The sequence below is a fragment of the Macaca mulatta genome, chromosome 13, assembly GCF_049350105.2.
Source record: "Macaca mulatta isolate MMU2019108-1 chromosome 13, T2T-MMU8v2.0, whole genome shotgun sequence".
NCBI classification, from domain to species: domain Eukaryota; kingdom Metazoa; phylum Chordata; class Mammalia; order Primates; family Cercopithecidae; genus Macaca; species Macaca mulatta.
The window spans coordinates 62,117,399-62,138,765 of NC_133418.1; the positions used below are offsets into that span (position 1 = coordinate 62,117,399).

General features: G+C 36.8%; 1 protein-coding gene across 2 annotated transcripts in view; it reads right to left on the bottom strand.

Annotated features, from left to right (window-relative positions):
• Positions 1-21,130, bottom strand: part of EHBP1 (EH domain binding protein 1) — a 418,858-nt gene extending 397,728 nt beyond the window's left edge. For both annotated transcript variants that reach the window (XM_077958265.1, XM_077958254.1), the window contains exon 1: positions 20,989-21,130. The gene's annotated coding sequence lies outside the window, so the exon portion shown is untranslated. The remainder of the gene's footprint in view (positions 1-20,988) is intronic.
• Between the last annotated feature and the right edge of the window lie 237 nt (positions 21,131-21,367).

Genomic DNA, 21,367 nt, shown 5'->3' on the forward strand with positions numbered 1-21,367 from the left:
GAAATTTAGTGGAATTTCTCCAGCTGGATTTCAAAATTGCTTGGGACCAGTAACCCCTTTTTTTTCTTCCTTTCATTTTCTTACTTTTTGAACTGGAATATCTTTCATTGTCATTCTGTGCCCATCGTTGTATTGGAAGCAGATAACTTGTTTTCTAGTTTCACATGTCCACAGATGAAGAAAAATTGTGCCCCAGTGAGGATTATACCCAGAGCCTCATCCATTCTTACCCGATTTAGATACTTAGATGACAAGTAACAGAAAAAGTAATATAATATATAAGGAAAATACAATAAAGCCTACAATTTAAAAATTATCTTTTTATTTAACAGGTATTCAACAGACTTTCTTGCATGCTTACTTGTTCAAAGCACTGTGCTTAAATATACAGTTACATTATTTATATATAGCTAGTAGTTGCCATTATGATTTTTAAAGATCAGTATAAATGCAAATCTCAAAATTATCATCTTTGTGAAGTTTAATTTTTTTCAGAATAAAAATGAGGATCTCAATAATCTTTTCCCATAAAAAGATTATACTGTAATCCCACATTTTGCTAAAGTTATTTTTATCACCAATTAGCATAATGTAATTTACATACAAATTTTAGCCTAGTATAGTCTCATAGGACCTTTAGGAAGTAAAATTTATCTACCAATATTATTTCTTTTCATAGAAGATAAAACAGATTCTTGGAGGAGAATAAAAGCTTGCCTACAGGAACATTGCAAATTAGTGACTGACTTGGAGTAAAACACAAGCTTGTTGAATTTGAGCTGTTGCCTAGTGTATCAGCTCTTGTATTTTTTCTCATGACCTTGATTAAGATCGTGGCTAGTCCTCACTCTCATGGAACTGGTGCTAATAAACTGGGAATCTTTTATTATACATGTCCATAGATACCAAAACACTAAAACTTTAGAGCTAAATGGTGAAAAACTGAAAGTTTTTCCTCTAAGGAATAAGACAAGGATGTTCACTCTTACCACTTACATTCAACATAGTACTGAAATCCTTGCTGAAGCAATCAAGCAAGAAAAAGAAATAAAAGGCATCCAAACAGGAAAGGAAGAAGTAAAATTATCTGTTACATATAACATGATCTTGTATGTAAAAACCCTGAAGTTTTCACCAAAAAAAAAAAAACAAAAAAAAACTGTTAGAACAAATAATTGAATTCAGCAAAGTTATAGGAAACAAAATAAACACACAAAAACCAATTGTATTTCTATACACTAACAATGACTAATTTTAAAGGAGATTAAGAAAACAATCCCATTTATAATAGCATCAAAAAAATAAAATAGGAATAAACTTAACAAAGTAGGCAAAAGACTTATACACTAAAAGCTGCAAAACATTGCTGAAAGTAATTAAAGAAAACACAAATAAACAGAGACATTTGGTTCATGGAATGGAAGACAATATTGTTAAAATATTCGTACTACACAAACATGGGAGATCTACAATGCACAAGATTCACAAGATTAAATGCAATCCCTTTTAAAATCCCAATGACGTTTTTTTTTGGGGGGGGCAGAAATAGAAAAATCCTACAATTCATATGGAACCTCAAAGGACCTTGAAAAGCCAAAATAATCTTGAATAAGGAAAACAAAGTTGAGTGTCTCAGACTTCATGATTTCAAACCATATTACAAAGCTACAGTTGCCAGGTCTGTCCCATAGACCCTGGTTGAGCAATGGATGAAAGGAGTACTCAGACACAGGTATGCAGTGAAAGAACAGCTAGGGGGCCACCAGCTCTAGTGGCTGCAGAGGAGAGCAGCCTCGAACAGCTAGGGCTTCTTGCTTTTATTCGGTACAGACACAATGCTGAAAGCCTGGAGCAAACACAATCTGCAGGTAATTAACATTATTGCTCCCCTTTTGGGGAACAGGTCATGGCTGATTATCACAGCTTGGTTTCTGGACAACATAGGTAAACAAGCCTGTTTATGATACATTCCCCTACACTTTCTTGTACCTACTCCTTGCCCTCTACCTCAGGGTAAGAGAACAGCTACCTTCAGCTTATTTTCCCCTGGAGCTATGCAGAGCCTTCTAGACCTTTCAGAAGGCCTGCTCCTTTCCCTATAGCTTCTCCCACCACTCCCACCCATCTCCTACATACAGTAATCATAACAGTCTGGTACATGCATAAGGATAGACATACAGACCAATGGAACAGAATAGAAAACCTAAAAATAACATTCACATATATGGTCAGATAATCTTTGACAAAGGTGCCAAGGTGGGAAAAGATAGTTCCTTCAGCAAATGGTGCTGGAAAAAACTATATCTACATGCAAAAGAAGGAAGCTAGACCTTTGTCTTACATCATATAAAAACATTAACTCAAAATGCATTAAAATGTTAAATGTAAGGCCCAAAACTATAAAACTCCTAGAAGAAAATACATAGACAAATCTTCATGGCATTGGATTTGGCAGTGATTTCTTGAATATGATACTGAAAGCACAGACAACAAAAGCAAAAATCTACAAAAGAAACGACATCAAACTCAAAAATTCTGCACAGCATAGGAAACAATCACCAATGTTCATTGCAGCATTATTCACGGTAGCTAAAAGGTGGAAGCAACCTAAATGTCCATCAATAGATGAATGGATAAAGGCAATGTGGTACATCTATAGAATGGAATATTATTCAGCTATAAAAAGAAGGAAATCCTGCCAAATGTAATAACATGGAAGAACCTTGAGGACATCATGCTAACTAAAATACCTCAATCACAAAAAGACAAATACTGAGTGATTCTGCTTATATGAGATATATGAAATAGTCAAGTTCTCAAAAACACAAAGTAGGTCAGGCAGGGTGGCTTATACTTTTAATCTCAGCATTTTGGGAGGCTGAGGTGGAAGGACTACTTGAGCCTAAGGAGTTCAAGGCTAACCTGGACAACCCGGCCAGACTTGACTCTACCAAAAATTTAAAAATCAGCTGGGCATGGTGGCATGTGCCTGTGGTCCCAGCTACTCTGGAAACTGAGGCATAAGGATTGCTTGAGGCTGGGAGGTTGAGGTTGCAGTGAGTCGTGTTTGTGCCACTGGACTCCAGCTTGGATGACAGAGTGAGACTTTGTCTCAAAAAAAAAAAAAAAAGAAACAAAACAGAAAGTAGAATGGTGATTGCTAGGGGCTAGCGGAGGGAGAAAAGGGGAGTTATTGTTCAAAGGATGTAGATTTTCAGTTTTACAAGACGAAAAAGTTCCGGAGATCTGTTATATAACAACATACATATAGTTAACACTAATGAACCGTACACTCAAAATGATTAAGATGGCAAATTTTGTGGTTTTGACCACAATGAAAAAACTTTAGAGTTGTTATACTAAATCTGTAAGTGGCAAAATTGCAAATCAATTTCTAATTTGAAAATTTCAGATAATTCAAAGAGGTCAAATGTTTAATTCAAATGGAATATTGAAACTAAACTGTCAGTGTGCTGCTTTAATATTATTGAGGTACTAATATATTAAAATACTTTTTAAAAAAGACACTTCCTGCTGAAGAATAGTCATCCAAAGAGTAACAGGTGCTCACTTTATAATATACAGATAATACTTTTGCTAGTGAATTAAATCCAATGCATTTTATATTAATAGCAATTAACAATCTGTGGTTAATTATTGTTCAGGGTTTGCAATATAGTATTAATTGTAATGAACTTATTTGGCTTTTTCTAATAGGAAATGTGTTGGTTTAGGAAGTACAGTACTTATGATATTTTGTTATGTTAGACTTAATAAACTTTAAGACTATAGAAAAAAACAGTTTTCTAAATAAGTTTTAATGTTAAGTCAAAAAAATAACTTTTAGGGAATAATCTGTGTAGTTTTGACATCTGTATATAATAAAGTCTACTCTATATTTAAAACATATTTGAAGCATCATCTTTATGTAAATCACTGTACTTGGCTTTGTGAGAAATATACAAATGAAATGCTTCAATCCCTGGACTCAAGGATCCTGTGTTACCAAGGTAATTTCAAGAATTTCTGATTCCTTAAACTGTGTTGCAATGAATTATTTAACTTCGTAGCTCTCCTTAATTCCTCTCTCGCCAAGCAGTTTAAATTGTTTCTGCCTGATCAAGGTGGTTCTCAAACCTGGGTCAAAGTTTAATCACCTGAGGATCTTTTAGAACATACACAGGTGAAAACTATAGCCTTACACATCTTGATTTACATTGCAGTGGAATTTGAACACCTGTGTTTTAAAAAATGACCAAGTGCTTGGGAATGACTAGTGATTGCAAAAGGGTAGGAGTTTTCCTTTTAGTTTGATGGAAACGGTCTAAAATTAGATTATGATGATGGTTGTACAACTCTATAAATTTATTAGAATAATTACTGTAAATAACTGAATTTTCCACTTAGAATGAGTTTTATGCCATGTAAATTATACTTCCATAAGGTAGATAAGAAGAAAAAATGCTATAGGATATGGCCAAAATGTTATTCAGTAGTATATATAGTCTTTAAAATGCATTTATTGGAAAGAAAAAGTCTGAACACAGATGAACAGAACATTCAATATGAGAAAACGGGGGAAAAAAAAACAAAATTAGAAAGAAGAAAATAAAGATAGAAACAGAAATTTGATATAAATAAAATTTGGGACCAAATAACTGGTTCTTTAAAAAGAGCAATTTAATAAACAAACCTCTACTAATTCTAATAAAAAAGAAAGCACAATATCAGCACTGATAATAGAATAGTGGCATAACTATAGTCAGGAGATGTGAAAAATATTAGAATAGTATATACAACTTTATAACAATATATTGAGAAACTAGATGAAATAGAAGGATTTTTTGTTTGTTTGTTTTTTCTGAGACACGGTCTGACTCTGTCATCCAAGCCCATGTGCAGTGGTAACTACAATCACAGCTCACCGCAGCCTCAACCTCCTAGGGATCGTCCAGCCTCAGCCTTCCATGTAGTTGGGACCACAAGTGCATGCTACCACAGCTTGCTAACTTGTGTTAGTTTTGTAGAGATGAGGTCTCACTTTGTTGCCTAGAGTGGTCTTGAGCTCCTGACCTCAGGTGATCCACCCGCCTTGGCCTCCCAAAGTGCTGGGATTACAGGCATGAGTCACCATGCTCAGCTTGAAGAATTTTTAATAAAATATAAAACTGTCAAATTATACACAAGAAAAGGTAAAAAAAAAAAAATAGATCAATATTCTTAGGTTTTTTCTTTTTAAGTTAGTCAAACATATTCTTCCCTGCAAAGTTCCAGGTCTAGGTGATTTTGTGGGAAAATTTTCTCAAACCTTGAAGATTTGAGAAACTTCTTATGTTATTTAAACTGGTTTGGAGACTAGAAAGAGATAGAAATCTGTCAAATCCCTTCTATGAGGTTAACATAATATTTAGACTAAAAACAAACAAAAATAAAAGAAAACAAAACAAAGAAGAAACTGTAGCCCTGTCTCATTCATGAATATAGATACAAAGAATCTAAATTGAATATTAATAAATCTAAATATAGCAGTATATGAAAAAACAATACATCATCATCAAATAGAATTTAGAAATGGAAGAATGGTTCAACATCAGAACATTTAATACTTTAATTCAATATCCTAATATAGGCCAGGTGTGGTGGCTCATGCCTGTAATCCCAGCACTTTGGGAGGCCAAGGCCGGTGGATCACCTGAGGTCAGGAGTTCAAGACCAGGCTAACATAGTGAAAACCCATCTCTACTAAAAATACAATTAAATTAGCCGGGCATGGTGGTGTGCACCTGTAATCCCAGCTATTCGAAGTGGGGTAGGGTGGGGTGGGGTGAGGCAGGGCGGTGCTTAGGCAGGAGAATCACTTGAACCTGGGAGGCGGAGGTTGCAGTGAACTGAGATCCAGCCATTGCACTCCTGCCTGGGCAACAGGAGCAAAACTCTGTCTAAAATAAATAAATAAATAAATAAATATATATTACAGGTCATTTACTCCTTTTGATAGATTCAGAAAAGGGAACACCAATTCTTGAAAAAATTTTCATAAGCTATGAAGAGAATAAAACTTGCTTAATTTGATAAAGAGTATGTATCTGATGTCTATAGCAAACTTTATATTAAATCTTAAAGCACTAGACAGATATTCCTGTTTGAGTCAGGTATAGGACAAAAATGCATCATCTTAATATTTTTCAATAGTGTCCTAGAAACCCTAACTAATGAAGCAAAGAAAAATAATTCTCTCTCTCTCTGCAGACAGTTAATACATAAAAAGAGAGGGAATATTAGAATAGAGGAAACAAACTGCTATGATTATATATCTAAAAAAAGATACAGATGTTATGTTTAGAGACTGGCAAGATGGCTGAATAGGAACAGCTCCAGTCTGTAGCTCCTAGAGAGATCAACACAGAAGGCAGATGATTTCTGCATTTCCAACTGAAGTACCTGGCTCGTATCACTGGGACTGGTTAGACAGCGGGTGCAGCCCATGGAGGGCAAGCCAAAGCAGGGTGGGCGTTGCCTCACCTGGAAAGCGCAAGGGGTCAGGGAACTCCCTCCACTAGCCAAGGGAAGCCGTAAGGGACTGTGCCGTGTGGAATGGTGCACTCTGGCCCAGATACTATGCTTTTCCCACAGTCTTCACCACCCACAGACCAGGAGATTCCCTTGGGTGCCTATGCCACCAGGGCCCTGGGTTTCAAGCACAAAACCGGGAGGCCATATGGGCAGATGCTGAGCTAGCTGCAGGAGTTGTTGTTGTTGTTGTTGTTTTTTCATACCTCAGTGGCACCTAGAATGCCAGCAATAAAGAACTCTTCACTACCCTGGAAGGAGGATGAAGCCAGGGAGCCAAGTGGTCTAGCTCAGTGGATCCTACCCCCACAGGCCCAGCAAGCTAAGATCCACTGGCTTGAAATTCTCACTGTCAGCACAGCAGTCTGAAGTCAACCTGGCATGCTCAAGCTTGGTGGTGGGAGGGGCGTCCACCATTACTGAGGCTTGCGTAGGCAGTTTTCTTCTCACAGTGTAAACAAAGCCCCTGGGAAGTTCCAACTTGGTAGAGCCCCTCGCAGCTCAGCAAAGCCACTGTAGCCAGACTACCTCTCTAGATTCCTATTCGCTGGGCAGGGTAACACTGAAAAAAAGACAGCAGCCCCAGTCAGGGGCTTGCAGATAAAACATCCATCTCCCTGGGACAGAGCACCTGGGGAAAGGGGCAGCTGTGGGCGCAGCTTCAGCAGAATCTACAAAGAACTTAAACAAATAATATCCAGAATCTACAAAGAACTTAAACAAATTTACAAGAAAAAAACAAACAACCCCACCAAAAAGTGGGCAAAGAATATGAACAGACACTTCTCAAAAGACATTTATGCAGCCAACAAACATATGAAAAAAAGCTCATCATCACTGGTCATTAGAGAAATGCAAATCAAAACCACAATGAGTTACCATCTCACACCAGTTCGAGTGGCGATCATTAAAAGTCAGGAAACAACAGATGCTGGAGAGGATGTGGAGAAAGAATGCTTTTACACTGTTGGTGGTAGTGTAAAGTAGTTCAACCTTGTGGAAGACAGTGTGATGATTCCTCAAGGATCTAGAACTAGAAATACCATTTGACCCAGCAATTCCATTACTGGGTATATACCCAAATGATTATAAATCATTCTACTATAAAAACACATGGACATGTATGTTTATCGTGGCACTGTTCACAATAGCAAAGCCTTGGAACCAATCCAAATGCCCATCAATGATAGAATGGATGAAGAAAATGTGGCACATATACACGATGGAATACTATGCAGCCATAAAAAAGGATGAGTTCATGTCCTTTTCAGGGATATGGATGAAGCTGGAAACCATTATTCTGAGCAAACTAACACAGGAACAGAAAACCAAACAGCGCATGTTCTCATAAGTGGGAGTTGAACAATGAGAATACATGGACACAGGAAGGGGAACATCACACACTGGGGCCTGTCAGGGGGTTGGGGGCTAGTGGAGGGATAGTATTAGGAGAAATACCTAATGTAGATGATGGGTTGGTGGGTGCAGCTAACCACCATGGCATGTGTATACCTATGTAACAAACCTGCATGTTCTGCACATGTACCCTAGAACTTAAAGTATAATAAAAAAGATACAAAAGAATTGATCAACAAAGTATTAGAACCAATAAGAGATTTCAGTAAGAAGGAGACATGTAATATTAATGTACAAATTACTAATAGACAATAATAGTAACCAATAAGAAATAATGAAAAGAGATTGCATTTATATTACCAATGAAACTATCAATGGAACAACCTTACCTAAAAATATGCAAGAGATAAAAGAAACTATAAAACTTTCTAGAAATTATTTTAAAAGACCCAGATATGTGGTGGTGCACACCTGTAGTCCCAGCTACTAGGGAAGCTGAGATGGGAGGAACTCCTGAACCCAGGAGGCGGAAATTGCAATGAGCTGTGATCAGACCACTGCAAACAGAGCAAGACCCTGTTTCCAAAAAAAAAAAAGACCCAGATAAAGAGGAAAACACATCATGATTATAAATGGCAGGGTTCAATTTGTAAAGCTAAGTCACCTCAAATTCAAAAGCTCCTATTTATTTATTTATTTGAGGGAGTTTCACTCTTGTAGCCCAGGTTGGATTGCAGTGGCGCAATCTTGGCTCACTGCAACCTCCGCCTCCTCAGTTTAAGTGATTCTCCTGCTTCAGCCTCCAGAGCAGTTGGGATTACAGGCACCTGCCACCATGCCCGACTAATTTTTGTATTTTTAGTAGTGATGGAGTTTCTCCGTGTTGGCCAGGCTGGTCTTGAATTTTTTAAATGAAACTTGGCAAACTAATTCTCAAGTTCATTTGGATGAGTAAATTAGCAACAATTAGAAGCAAGTTACAAGAATAAAAATAAAGAAACTGAATTCCTCAGCTATCAAAACTTACTATAAGGCTGTAGTCAAAATAGTGGAGTATTGGTACAGAAATAGAGCAATTAAATATAATAGTGTTCAGAAACAGAGCCAAATAAATTCAGTATTTAGTATATGAAAAATATGTCACTTCAAGCATTGTGGAAAGAATAGACTAATTAATAGTTTGGGGATGAATGGATTTTTATTTAGAAGAAAAAAATTTGAGTTCTTTTCATAAAACACATTTTAAAAACTAAATTCAAGGGATTAAATAGCTAAATGTAAAAAGGCAAAACTGTAAAAACTCTAGAATAAAATACAGGAAATATTTTTTACAATCTTGGGGTGGAAAGGTCTTCCTAAATAAGACAAAATTCAGAAGCCACAAAGGAAAAAACGTCCAGATGACTATATAAAGATATAAAACTTCTGTAAAAGATGTTTATAACAGAAGTATTACTACACCTGGTATAAAACAACTCCAATGAATATAAACAACAAAACAAACAAATAAATGACAAACACCCAGTAGGAACAAAGGCAAAGAATATGAAGAAGTAGTTCACAAAAGAATAAAATACTAATACCTAATAAGCATATGAAAAGATGTTCAGCTTCACTGGCGATTAGGAAAATGCAAATTAAAAATGAGATTCCATCTTTCTCTGTCAAATTACCAAATACTAAACATCAAAAAAGTCCAGGTTTGCCTAGAATATGTAGGAACAGAACTCATAGACTTCTGGTACAGAGTGAATTGGGACAAGCAATTTGGAGTGATAAATAACTGGCAAATAATTATTATTACAATGTGACAATAACTATAAAAATTATTTTAAACTCGTAGTTTTAGATTTACATCCTATAGAAATATTTGCACAAATGTGTAAGGATATATGTGTAAGGAACTTTATTTGTAATCACTAAAAATATAAAACAATCTAAATGTCCAACAATAGGGCAATGATTTAATAGATGCTGAAATAGTCATAAAATGAAAACTTCTATAGAGGTTTAAAGATTAGAGGTAAGTCTGATGAATTATTAAGTATAAAGTTATGGATGAATATGTAAAGTATGATTTTATTTTTGTGAAAACAAACAACGTATGTGCCTGAATGTTCTTTGAAAAAAGTCTAGAAAGATGTCAAAACTTTGACAGTGCCTACCTTTTGAGAATGGGTATGTAAATTGGTAGTGGGGTGTGGAGTGTACGTGAGTAGTTGGAGATTTTCACTTTCTACCTTACAAATTATTTATGTACATATTCCATAAATAATTCCATATTCACAGAGTTAGTTTGCAATAAAAATAAAACGAACATATACAAAGGGATATAACAGACAAGGTCAATTGTACAAAATATATTTTATGGGAATTTGCCATTAAAAGTTGAGCAGAACTGAAATAAACTGTGACTCCCCCAAATCCTAAACAAGGAATTTTGAACCCTAACTTTGTTTATGGATTTGTGTGAACTGCAAAAACAATTACAAAATTTAGGGATTTAATTGGTACCAGAGCCAAAAGCTGTATGTCTTTCAGAACAAAACAACAGTGGAGCCTTCAGATATGACGCACATTCTGTTTTGGATCTGGGCCCACCCACACAAATGGACAACACCACAGACATCGGTGCCTTTCCTGGAGTTCATCTATCTTTTCACTCCAAGAAAGTTACTTCTCATTCTCAGCTTACCTGTTTCCTCAGCCATCCTCGATTTCACCCTGTCTTGGTTCCTAATCATTCATCTCTTCTTCTGAATTAGTATTCACGTTTTCTTTCCTGTGACCTCTTCCAGGATAACACTTCTGGTACTTTTTTTCCCTCTAGCCTTACATGTGTTCCTCACTACATCCCAGCCAGCTAGACCTGCCTTCAGCTACCTCATCTCTCTCTGTGACCTAATGACAGAAAAGCACATGATTCTCTTCACCTGACTTCATGTATGGGTCCATGGTAGAGTTCTCTTACTTAAGCATGAAACTCTTGAAGAGAGCATAAACTTTGCTTAAGAAACCAGTATAAGCCAGGCGCGGTGGCTCACGCCTGTAATCCCAGCACTTTGGGAGGCCGAGGCGGGCGGATCACAAGGTCAGGAGATCGAGACCACGGTGAAACCCCGTCTCTACTAAAAATACAAAAAAAAAATTAGCCGGGCGCAGTGGCGGGCGCCTGTAGTCCCAGCTACTCAGGAGGCTGAGGCAGGAGAATGGCGTGAACCCGGGAGGCGGAGCTTGCAGTGAGCCGAGATCGCGCCACTGCACTCTAGCCTGGGCGACAGAGCGAGACTCCGTCTCAAAAAAAAAAAAAAAGAAGAGAAACCAGTATAACTCAGCACTACCTTATGGATTATTACAGTACAAACATCATTTGCTGCTTAAACCATATCTTTTTTAAAATCAGTTTTAAAAGTTTCAATCAGTTTTAAAAGTTATGATATCACATATTCTTTTTTTTTTTTTTTTTTGAGACGGAGTCTCGCTCTGTCGCCCAGGCTCGAGTGCAGTGGCCGGATCTCAGCTCACTGCAAGCTCCACCTCCTGGGTTCACGCCATTCTCCTGCCTCAGCCTCCCCAGTAGCTGGGACTACAGACGCCCGCCACCTCGCCCGGCTAGTTTTTTTGTATTTTTTAGTAGAGACGGGGTTTCATCGTGTTAGCCAGGATGGTCTCGATCTCCTGACCTCGTGGTCCACCCGTCTCGGCCTCCCAAAGTGCTGGGATTACAGGCTTGAGCCACCGTGCCCAGCCGATATCACATATTCTAATGGAAAATTGCAATTTCCAAATCTCTAGTCTTGAATCTTTGGTTAATAATTGTTCCTGATCTGGTTTGCTTGGTTGACTTTGAAATTTATCAGTCTGTGGTCCAGAATTTAAAACTTTCAAATTAGAAGAATGCATAGAGAATCATTCATCTTATCCAAGGGTATCTGAGCTTCTTACTAGGAGGCCTAGCTATAAGAAAGTGCTGGGATTACAGCTCTAAGAAAAAGGAGGAAAAGGAGGAGGAGGAGGACAAGGAGAAGAAAGAAGAGAATAAAGAAGAGTTTTGACCAGTAATATAAACATAGTTCTAAATCTGAATAACAATTTATTCTTCCAAAGTACACAGGTGTAAGCCTACAGATCTAGTCTAAAATTACAAGTATATTTGGTTTCAGTTTGGATTCTAGATTAACATCAAGTGTAGCAGCTTTTGAGATGGAGTTTCACTCTTGTTGCCCAGGCTGGAATGTAGTGGCAGGATCTCGGCTCACTGCAACTTCCGCCTCCCATGTTCAAGAGATTCTCCTGCCTCAGCCCCCCGAGTATCTGGGATTACAGGCACACGCCACCACACCTGGCTAATTTTTGTATTTTTAGTAGAGAGGGGGTTTCGATACATTGGCCAAGCTGGTCTTGAACTCCTGACCTCAGGTGATCCGCCTGCCTCAGACTCCCAAAGTGCTGGGATTACACGCAGGAGCCACCGAGCCCGGCCACTTTTTTCCTTTCATTTCAGTAGTTTCTTCTTAAAAAGATATACTTTTTAATAACCAGATAAATCCAAATGTTAGCCAGAATTGGTCCCATAGCCATAAAATGTACTATAATACTCGGATTCATATGCTTGCCTCTAAAATTTCAGAGATTGAGTTTTTCTTAAAATTGAGCAACTTGACTAAAGAAAACTTATTAATTTAGAGTTTACGATCTAAGGGCAATTGAAGAAACTCGTAGTATGAATCATGCTCATCAAAATTTGTAAATCTCTTTTGAAATTGTGACTTTATTTCTACTACAGTCATATGATACTTCAAAATCTCTGATTCCACGGAGCGAAGAGTAGCTCTTCAATAGGAAATGAATGAGTGCTTCAAGCAAATTCTGTAAAATCCGCATGGTCAGTTTGAGTCTCAATATCTGCACTTCCTTGAACAAATAAATGATGTATTTGTTTTTCCTTTCTCAGCTTCTGATCCCATTAGTAAGAAAACACAGTATTGTGAGCAATGATGGAGCCGCATCTCTTAGGGGCGTTTGATTCCCAAGAGACCAAAGAGCAAACAGAATGTCAATTAAAAAAAAATGAAATGTTTCCATGACTTAGCTATTTAACTGCTTTAAAATAAATGAATGCCCGTTCAAGTTCTTTCAAATACCCCAAGTCTTGGCAACAACGAAAAGAATTAACATGAAGAAAATTTACAATCCTTCATCACATCGAACAATGTTCCACATTTGAAAAGTTCACAGCACAGATTTCTGGTGACTGGAAGAAAGGAACGACCTTCTTTGGATTTGAATAAACAGATGGACTTTCTTCTCCTTTTTCTTATAGTGCCCCATTTGTGTAAAAGGAGGTGGGAAGAAAATAGCTTAGCTTAAAAGACTGTCCTATAAAATAAAAGGTTTCATACTTGCCTATAGCTAATCTCTGAAGGTGATTATAAAATAGTTTTTCTAAAACATTGTATATGCAGTGACCCAGACATTTGCATCAGTGGTCAGACTTTCAAGATGACTACTTAAAAATATAATACTCCTTTTGGACAAGCTTGTTTTTAAAATAGCAGCATCATTAACTTTGGCAAATTCAATTCTTAAATATCCTTTAAAATAGTTGATAAAAGAAAGAAGATATGATAACTATATAATGATTGCAATTTATTTTTTAAACCTTATTTTGAAATAATTTTAGAATCATAGGAAGTTGCAAATGTAGTATAAGGAGTCCCATGTGCCCTACATGATGGCACCTTATAGAGGGATAGTATAAAATCAAAACCAAGAAATTGACGTTGGCACATTACTGTTAATGTACCCATCACAGTTGCTGTGTTACTCAGTTGTCACCATTGTTTAACCTGCATTCATTTGCATGTACATGGGTGTGTGCATGTGTGCCTAATTCTATGCAATTTTATCCCTTATATAAATTTGTATAACCACCATTACAATCAAGATACAGCTGTTCCATCATTGCAAAAGAAATCTTTCATGCTATCTGCCTGTATTTGTGCCCCCAACCTAACGTGTCTCCTTGTCACCTGGCAACTGCTAATCTTTTCTCAATCTCTAGTTGTTTTCACTTCAAACACATTATTTACATGGAGTCTTACTGCATGGAACCTTTTGAGATTGACTTTTTTCACTAAGCATAACACCCTTGAGGGTCATGCAGGTTGTTTCATGTATCAATAATTCATTCCTTTTGATTGCTGAGTGGTATTCCATGGTATTAATGTACCAGGGTTTGTTCAATAATTCAACCATTAAAGGTCATGTGGGTTATTTCTAGTATTTTGCTTCACAAATAATGCTGTAGTAAACATCTGCATTCAGATTTTTGTGTGAACATTAGTTTTCATTTTTCTAGAATACATGCCCAAGAGTGCTCAACTGCTGAGTCATATGTTTAGTTTTGTTAGAATATGCCTCCTTTCCAGAGGGGCTATACCATTTTACAATCTCACCTTCAATGTATGACCCAGTTTCTCTGGATGCTTGCCAGCTTCTGTTATTATCACTATGTTTTCACTTTATCCATTCCAATAGGTGTGTAGTGATGCCTTGTTGTGGTTTCAGTTTGCACTTCTCTAATGACTAATGATATTGATCATGTTGGGATGTGCTTATTTGCCTCTCCTACACTGCCTTCTGTGAAATGTTTCTTTATGTTTTTGCTCATTTAAAAATTGAATTGTTTGGTTTTTACTGTTGAGTTTTGAGATGTTTATATATATTCTTGATGTAAAGCCTTTAATGAATATGTTGTTTGCAAATACTTTCTCCCACCAATTCATTTGTATAAGACAAAAATCAGAACTAGGCCCTAAGGAAGATATTTGATTTTGTAGATACAGGATTATATTCAAAGCTATGTGACTTTGAGTTCAGTCATTATTTTAGCCCACATTCAGAAGCTCTTTGATACAGTGATGACCCAGTACACTAAGCAGAACCAAAAGATGAAAAATCACCACCAGTTAGGATTAGTTCCTACATTTTAAAGACAAATGTCATCTCCATAACTTCAGACTACAAAGGGAAGCTCTTACTCCTGATGAAATGGGTAGTTCAAGAAAGCAGAAAATCTATTTTCAAGGCAGCAGAATGACAGGTAACCTGATCTTTAAATCTTCTATTATTTGTACATAATACTTATTGAGTATTTGCTATAAGTTACTATAAAATCATCTGATTTAAGAGTCTATGATTTTTTCCAGTACACCTTGCTTACTCTAGAAATGGTAACTATACATTCTCTATGTGAGAGGGCAGTTTAAATATCAAATATTCTAAACTATTACCTGAATAAACCATTAAAATATCCTCCAAGTATTTGACCATCAAAATTATTTCTATTAGACTACCCCTTATTCTGGCAAAGATCCTTGGTTAGAATGTTCCAGATATGCCTCCCTTCTCATATGCCCTTCCCTGCCCATACCCCCAGATGCTCTAATGGTCATGCTCTATATCACGACTCCGTCCCCTGGCCACAGTTGACCAGATTAAAGGATAGGCACTTGCGCCAAGGCTGTTAAGTGACTCCAGACTTGGATGTACTGATTCAGGAGAAGATAGGCTGGGTCAATTAGACTCCTCGTTCAGAAATTTGGGATTGAAAAACTGAAGTGAGGTTAAATAACCATAAGAGCTGGACCAAAATGTCATAAAGTGGCCACCATAGGCCTTGTGCAGGCTGGAAACCAGGCTCTGGAAGACGGGGTCAGCAGGTGCACTGAAAGCAGCAGAAATGCTATGAGTCTGCTGATGAGGGTTGTGAGAGGGAGGCAAAGAGTATAACTTCTTGGTGCCCTGATGGTTTTCTGGCTCTGCTTATGATTCTAGTCCACACATAGCTTTAGAAGACACTCTGTTTTTAGGATTGCTTGAGCCCAGGAGTTTGAGGCTGCAGTGAGCTATGATCATACCACTGTACTCCAACCTGGGTGACAGAGGGAGAGAGAGACTTTATCTCTCTTAAAAGAAGAAGAAAGAAAAGAGGAGGAGGAAGAAAGAGGAAGAGGAGGAGAAGGACACCATGTCAAGTTCTCTACTTATGACATGGACCTGGTGGTCTTATTTTTTTACTTGGAAGTGATAGTCAATAGCTATAGCAAAATTTGCATGGCATAATAAGGGCAGCATTCTTTCAAAAAGTTTTCAATTGATATTAAACCTCCCCAGAGAGAGACAGGCACTCCCACATATGACTGGTGGGAGTATACGCTGGTTCAACCCTTCTAAAGGGCAATTGAGCGAAATGGACATAGGATTATCTTTTTAAAAATATATGCATTGTAGAAAATCTAGAAGTAAATATTAAAATATTAATACTACAGCAGTTATCTCTAGGTAATAAGATTATAAATTATTTAAATGTTATCCTTTTCTACCATGAATATCTCTATCAATTTTTCTTAAAAGCAGATGTTTAAAATACGAAAACCAGCTACCAGTTATTGAGTTCTTACATGAGCTAGATGCTTTACATACATTGTCTCATTTAATTTTTAAAATGATTCTATGAGGCAAATACTATTATTCTCACTTTACAAATGAGGAAGTTGAAGCCCCTAGATATATATTTAAAAAAAAAAAGTCTTTCTAAACACAGTGACTAATAAGTGGTACTAAAATGTAAACTCCATGAGATCAGGGATATGTTCTGTTTTGCGTACTGTTATATCCCCAGTGTCTATAACTCATTAATTTTTTTTTTTTTTTGAGACAAGGTCTTGCTCTGTCACCCAGGTCACTGCAACCTCGACTTCTCAAGCTCAAGAATCCTCCCGCCTTTAGCCTACAAGTAGCTGTGACCATAGGTGCGTGCCACCATGCTCAGCTCATTTAAAAAACTTTTTTTGTAGAGATAGAGTCTCATTATGTTGCCCGGGCTGGTCTCAAACTCCTGGCCTCAAACGTTTCTCCCATCTTGACCTCCCAAAGTGCTGGGATTACAGGTGTGAGCCACTACATCTGGCCACTAAATGCTTTTAAAGAATAATGGGCAGAACCAGGCTTTGTACCCCAGTATGCCTTACTCCAAAATTTCTGCTCTAAGCCCTTGTGCTAAATCAACACTCCAAAGAAGCCCTTCTGCAATTTATGACCTTGATAAATGTGTTCCTTCACATTTTAATTTACTTCATTTAAAATAGGAAGAAATGACAATGGGAAATGTTTATAAAACATGATGATACTCTAGGAAATCTAAAGTCACATGATGTGTTACTGCGTTGCCCTAGTCAATAAATTAATAGGTTAGTTTATACATAACCTCAACAAAGTTTTATATTATATAACATTTATATATTTTATTTAATATGGTGTTTGTAGTCATTGCTAGGGAAATTTGGATATTTGATCCATAGTTATGAATTCAATTCTGAATTTATTATACAATCTTATCTGTGGAAAAAGTCAGCTTCTCATATAATGTTGACTTCCAGTAGCTTTTCTAAAAGCTAGCACATTAGAAGAATGAACATTCCTGATATTGTTATTCAAAATCATAATTTATTCCTTACTAGCTACATCACCTTTTAAATCAACATGAAATACTATTTTTGGAGGAAACTTGACATTCAAACTATAATTTTGTGACAGTTATAGCAATGTCTACCTGAGGTTTTAGACAAATACATTTGAGGCTTATGACAAATACATTTCCAGTTTCTAATTCAATTTTAATAATAGTACCACAATTACTAGATCTTAGCCAAAACACTAAGAGCAAAATTTAGTCATAGCTATTAAATTTATGAAAGGCCAACTTTTCCATATAGCAATGTTTGATCCCAAACTTTGTGCTACTCTTCTTTCTTCACTGTGTTTCCAATTAGCTTAAGGCATGAGAGGAAGTATCTGAGACGATGTTATAGAGATGTGCCTTCTCAATATCGTGAAAATGGCCATATTGCCCAAATTTATAGATTCAGTGCTATTCCCATCAAACTACCATTGCATTCTCCAAAGAATTAGAAAAAACTATTTTAAATTTCACATGGAATCAAAGAAGACCCCGTACAGCCAAGACAATCCTAAGCGAAAAGAACAAAGATGGAGGCATCATGCTACCTGACTTCAAACTATACTACTAGGCTACAGTAACCAAAACAGCATTGTACCGGTACCAAAACAGATTTATAGACCAATGGAGCAGAACAGAGACCTCAGAAATAACCACACATCTACAACGATCTGATCTTCGACAAACTTGACAAAAACAAGCAATGGCGAAAGGCTCTCCTATTCAGTAAATGGTGCTAGGAAAACTGGCTAGCCATATGCAGAAAACTGAAAATGGACCCGTTCCTCACACCTTATACAAAAATTAACTCAAGATGGATTAAAGACTTAAATGTAAAACCCAAAAGATAAACACCCTAGAAGAAAACTTAGGCAATACTATTCAGGACATAGGCATGAGCAAAAACTTCATGACTAAAGTGTCAAAAGCAATGGCAACAAAAGCCAAAATTGACAAATGGGATCTAATTAAACTAAAGAGCTTCTGCACAGCAGAAGAAACTATCATCAGAGTAAACAGGCAACCTACAGAATGGGAGAAAATTTTTGCTATCTATCCATCTGTCAAAGGGCTAATATCCAGAATCTACAAGAACTTAAACAAATTTACAAGAAAAAAACAAACAACCCCATCAAAAAGTTGCCAAAGAATGTGAACAGACACTTCTCAAAAGAAGACATTTACACAACCAACAAACATATGAAAAAAAGCTCAACATCACTGATCATCAGAGAAATGCAAATCAAAACCACAGTGAGATACCATCTCACGTCAGTCAGAATAGCGATTATTAAAAAGTCAGGAAACAATAGATGCTGGAGAGGATATGGAGAAATAGGAATGCTTTTACACTGTTGGTGGGAATGTAAATTAGTTCAACCATTGTGGAAGACAGTATGGCCATTCCTCAAGGATCTAGAACAAGAAATACCATTTGACCCAGCAATCCCATTACTGGGTATATAACCAAAGGAATATAAATCATTCTACCATAAAGACACATGGATATGTATGTTTATTGCAGCACTAGTTACAATAGCAAGACACGGAACCAACCCAAATGCCCATCGATGACAGACTGGATAAAGAAAACGTGGTACATATACATCATGGAATACTATGCAGCCATAAAAAGGAATGAGATCAAGTCCTTTGCAGGAACATGCATGCAGCTGGAAGCCATCATCCTCAGCAAACTAACACAGGAACAGAAAACCAAACACCACATGTTCTCACTCATAAGCAGGAGCTGAACAATGGGAACACATGGATACAGAAAAGGGAACAACACACAAGAGGGCCTGTTGGGGCATGGCGGGGTGAGGGCAGGGAACTTAAAGGACGGGTGAAGAGGTGCAGCAAACCACCATGGCACACATATACCTATGTAACAAACCTGCACATTCTACACATGTATCCTGGTTTTTTTTTTTTAGAATAAAGAAAAATTAAAAATTAAAATTAAAATTTTTAAGAAAGAAGAATAATTAGAGATGTGCCTTCTAGCATCATTTCAATTTAATATTATTTTGGGAGTTCAAGCCAATGTGAGAAGAGAGATAATACAAACCCAAGAGAAATAAGTAATGGAAGAAACAAAAACCTTACTATTTGAAAACGATTACATAGCTAACAAAAATCAACAATTACAATCTAGAAAAACCTAATTTTTAAAAAGTATAATTTATAATAGCAATAAAATACATAAAAAGAGAAGTAGACTTAATAAGTGTCTGGCCATATAAACAAAATAATAAAACTTGTTGGGTCATAATATCCAGGAAGAATAAAATATTGTAAATGTGTCAACTCTTAATGTCATTTAAAAAAATTAATTCAATCTCAAACAAAATCACAATGAGATTCTTTTTAGAATTTAGAAGAATGTTATAATATTCATCTAGAAAAATAAAGAGATGAAGATAAAAATATTCTAAAAAAGAGAAAGGAAAATGAGCAAGTAAAATAACAATATGTCAAGGAAACAGAAGAGAAACCCCAGAAATAGACTGTTATACACAAGGATTAAATAAATGACAAAATACAACATAAAATAATGAAGATTTGAAAATACACATTTATGGGAGACATTCATTAGATCTTTGAATTAAATTATTTTAGATGGCTGGAGTGGTGGCTCAGGCCTGTAATCCCAGCACTTTGGGAAGCTGAGGTGGGCAGATCACTTGAGGTCAGGAGTTCAAGACCAGCCTAGCCCACGTGGTGAAACCCCATCTCTACTAAAAATACAAAAATTAGCCAGGCGCAGTAATGCATACCTGTAATCCTAGCTACTCTGGAGGCTGAGGTGGGAGTATCGCTTGAACCCGAGAGGCAGAGGTTGGAGTGAGCTGAGATCACACCACTGCACTCCAGCCTGGGAGACAGATCAAGACTCTATCTCAAAAAAAATTACTTTAAATCAAATACTTCATACCTTATCCCAAAATATATACCAGAAGTCTAAGGTAGTAAATATTCTTAAACTCATAAATGAGTAAATAAATAATTTAAAAAAACAGTGAGTGTTAATGAAACCTCTAGAGAAATGACAATTTGCTTAAGCTTAAAGCATTAGCTTACGGAAGGATTTATGGTTTCATACATAATTTTTAAAACATTTATTCAAATTAAAAATAGTTGCTGGACACTTTGGGAGGCTGAGGCGGGCAGATCACAAGGTCAGGAGATCCAGACCGTGGTGAAAACCTGTCTCTACTAAAAATACAAAGAAAAAAAAAAAATAGCCAGGCACAGTGGTGGGCGCCTGTAGTCTCAGCTACTTGGGAGGCTGAGGCAGGAGAATGGCATGAACCCGGGAGGCAGAACTTGAAATGAACCTTGATCGCGACACTGCACTCCAGCCTGGGTGACAGAGCGAGACTCCATCTCAAAAAAAAAAAAAAAAAAAAAAAATAGCTGCTAGTAATCCCAGCACTTTGGGAAGCCAAAGTGGGCAGATCTCTTGATCTCAGGAATTCAAGACCAACCTGGGCAACATGGCGAAACCCATCTCTACAAAAAAACAGAAAAATTACCTGGGCATGGTGATGAGTGCCTGTAGTCCCAGCTACACAGGAGGCTGAGGTGGGAGGATCACTAGAGCCCCAGACGTTGAGGCTGCAGTGCGCCATGATTGTGTCACTGCACTCCAGCCTGCATGACAGAGTGCAACCCTGTCTCAAAAAAAAACACAAAAATTAAAAATAGCAAAACTAGGAAGAAATTAGAGAAGTATATTATTAATCACTTTAGATTACTAAAACTTGTATGGTCTGTTATATCCTACTCACCTTGCACAGTACTGAGCACATAGTAAGTTTCCAACAGATATCCGTTGACCAAGTATTGCAATAATTAACTAAGTAGACTTTGATTATCTGATGAGACAAAAAAGTGACCCTAGAGTCCAATTAG